This window comes from Telopea speciosissima, unplaced genomic scaffold, assembly GCF_018873765.1.
Source record: "Telopea speciosissima isolate NSW1024214 ecotype Mountain lineage unplaced genomic scaffold, Tspe_v1 Tspe_v1.0093, whole genome shotgun sequence".
In the NCBI taxonomy this organism is placed as follows: domain Eukaryota; kingdom Viridiplantae; phylum Streptophyta; class Magnoliopsida; order Proteales; family Proteaceae; genus Telopea; species Telopea speciosissima.
The window spans coordinates 90,111-93,621 of NW_025317429.1; the positions used below are offsets into that span (position 1 = coordinate 90,111).

Consider the following 3,511-nt stretch of genomic DNA (forward strand, 5'->3'; position numbering starts at 1 on the left):
GGTAGAAAGAACATCAGACTTATTTAAGAGAGGATCAAACTATATAAAATTGGTATTGTACGTCATCAACAAAAATTACAAAATATTTATGTCCTTGAACAGAAGTAACATGAGACAGACCCCAAACATCACTATGGACCAAATCCAAACTTCTTAAAATTACAACCAGGCCCTTCCATCATTTTTTGATACTTATTCCAACATCCCTATGACTTTTAAACATTTCTTTTAGGGTCTTTCAACTTTTGAAAATTACATTAAAAGGCTTTTTACATGAAAAATGGTTCAAAGCATTCTATAACCAAAAACCTTAGAAAATTGACTAAGGCGTGGAAATGCCTTGTGAGCCAGCCAACAACCCGACATGGCCAGTCGTGCTCGCGGGGGCCTCTTCGGGCATACCGCCCAACACGCGTGGGGGCCATGCCCCTTACTGCTGCTACGACAGTTATGGCCCTTGGTGGCCTTATTGATGCTCGACCATGTGTGCCTTGTGACGCCCATGTGCGTGGCCTTGTGCCGCCCAAGCACTAGCCCTTGCTGCCTAGGTGGCCTTGCCACTACTTCAAAGGCCGTGTGGCCTAAATATTTGGCCACATCATCCAAACCAATGCTACCGTCTAAGCCACCACATTAACCAAAATGCCCTTGGGCATCAAAACACATCAAAATCATACAAGAAACATGTGCACCATTCCAAACACATTTTCAACATTTCAAGCACCTTCCAAACACTAACACTACTGTACTGCTGCCAAGAATGACAACATATATCCTTCAAACATTGCCAAAACTCAACAATCTCCCCCTTTGGCATTGTTGGCAACACCAAGTGCTCTCTCCCCCTTTGGCAACAATACCAAAGGCTGACACACTCCCCCTAGAAGGGAGCTTCCCTATTGAAGCGCCCACCGCATATTTCCTAATCTCTCTCTCTCTCTCTCTCTCTCTCTCTCTCTCTCTCTCTCTCTCTCTCTCTCTCTCTCTCTCTCTCTCTCTATCTTATTAACCTATAAATAACCCTAATCTCTCTCTATCTCTCTCTCTCTCTCTCTCTGTCTTATTAACCTATAAATAACCCTAATGTCTCTCTCTTTCATTAACCTATAAATTACCCTAATCTTTCTCTCTTGATCTCTTTCATTAACCTATAAATAACCCTAATCTCTCTCTCTTTCATTAACCTATAAATAACCCTAATATCTCTCTCTCTCTCTCTCTCTCTCTCAACCTAAATTTGAATGTCATTGTAGCAAACAAATACGGCAGACATGTTGGATTTGGCAGTGCAACATATCAAATGCCTCCAGGGCCAAGTGCAGGTTCGTTAAAAATTAACTCATTTGTAAGGTGTGAGAAAAATGAAAACATGAAGTCATTAGGATCAGTAAAATTCACACACAAAATCAATTTGTGCTTTACTTTAATTTTCTGGACACATGACAAACTAAAGTTTATTTTATTGGAAAGGAAGTATGCGCCGCCGTTATATAGATTTTTTTTTTATACTCTTCTCACATAATAAACAAGGGGGGTCTACAAGGGTGCAAATGATAGCGAACCATGTCGACCCCACCACACCCCAGGTCTACATAAGGGGTGTAAATGAATAACCGAATCCATGTCCGTATCCATTTAGCACTATCCGAATCCATCTAAAAGCTAACCGGATGCCGATGCGGATACAGCACTATCTGAGCCGAATCCAATCCGTTTACATCCCTAGGTCTACATTGACATTTACTCTCTTATTTTGATTATATGAGTTCTACGTAGGCACCATATGAATGATACCATTTTCCAACCCTCATTGTTATAGTATGCGATTCCTTCTTACTATGCCATTGTTAGAAACCCTCCCTTTTTTTCTCTTTTTTTATTTTCTCTACATTTTGATGAAGCTATGCCTTATTACATGCTATTAATTGAATTACACGTAATGTAGCTTGATGGTTTCAAGCCCTAAAGATGGGTGTGGTTCTCTTGAACAGTACAATATTTCCATGTAGAAAACCAGAAAAATGAGTATTTTGATGGAATATTAAACTATTTTTGTAAAGAAATGGAAGATGGAAGATTAATTTTTCGTTCATTTGTTTCTAGAAGTAGAAAATATTCATCCTCAAAATTTTCTTATATATAATCTTATATTTTTTCTTTTTTCTTTTATATGTTTCTGAAGTAGGAAATATTCACCCACAGATTTTTGTATATATTCCTTTATATTAGTTTCTCTTTTCTCTTTTCTTTTTCCTCTAGATTTCATATTAAAAAGGCAAAAGGTTTTATGCATGGCCGATTTATGTACTCGATCTAGCCTTCAACTATTGGATGGGGAGAGAGGGAAATAAGTTATTATATTTTTGTCCGCCACCATGCAACGGTTGAAAGGCACAACCTTATACGTACACGGCCATGCATAAAAACTGAGTCCTATTAAAAAATATAAATTTTAGGAGCGAAGATGATGAAGGTTGTTACCTCCTACCAACCTTCCCCTTTCCAAAATTTATCTTTTCTTTTTTTTTTTTTTTTGTCATTTTCTAGAGAACCAAATACAATAATAAAGTTATTTGTTGCAACATTAGATATAGTTTCTCGAGCAACCAAACAACTATAGGAAAACTCAAGTTTCGTTTCCACCGAACGCCCCACTACTCCTTCCTTAATCTACATATTCTAGGCACCCAAATGCAGCTAGCCTCCCAAATGGAGTTTTATACTAGCTAAAAGAGAGAAAAAAGTAAAGTTACAAATTATTTGACACCTTGTAAGGTTTCAATAAGAGAACCCCTTGTATCATATTACAATACGACATAGTATATTAAGAAATGTTAAACAATGCTTCATTTCCTTGCAAAGTCAGCCGCTTAGTTTGAAGTCTCAACTCCGATTCTTTCATGGCCTGGTCATGTGGAGGAGGAGCTGCGGGTGGATGCTCAGAGAAGGCCTAGATTCAGATTGTCTTAATCTGTTCTAGTTTTGTTTCTTTATTTTGTTTGGTTCATTTAGTTGCTTTCCCCTCTGATGGCTTTGTCGTAGGTGGGGTTTGCTTTTACTCGATTTTTGTTGGTTACCAGCTCGACCAGCTCCTTTTGTACTTTATTTTTTCTTCTTAATATACATGACCTTTTAGCAAAAAAAAAAATTTATTTCCATAGACCCACCTAATTAAAAAAAAAAAAGAATATTATGATAGTTCTTCTGTCCTCCGGATAACTTAAATTTATCCATTACATTTAAAATTTACCCACCCCATTTTTTTCTATATATTTTGCCTAATTCTTTATTTTGTTGTTGTAATTAACATTAGAATTTCACCTATTACATGGATTATTGGATAAATCCTTAAACATCTGAAGACTCAATCATTTGGTTATTATTATTGGCACCTTGAGAGTGAATTATTCAACAATATATCTTAACTTTTCTCCCTCTCTTGCAGAAGCTCAACAAAAATATTGAAAAATGCACATGTGGATGCAAGCAAGAAAAGTAACATTTTCTTAAA

General features: G+C 36.9%; 1 long non-coding RNA gene across 1 annotated transcript; it reads left to right on the plus strand.

Moving 5' to 3' along the window:
• The first annotated feature begins 1,251 nt into the window (after nucleotides 1–1,251).
• On the plus strand, nucleotides 1,252–3,511 carry LOC122647615. The gene is made up of 2 exons (XR_006330939.1): nucleotides 1,252–1,322; nucleotides 3,446–3,511. It is a non-coding gene; the product is annotated as an uncharacterized LOC122647615 (long non-coding RNA).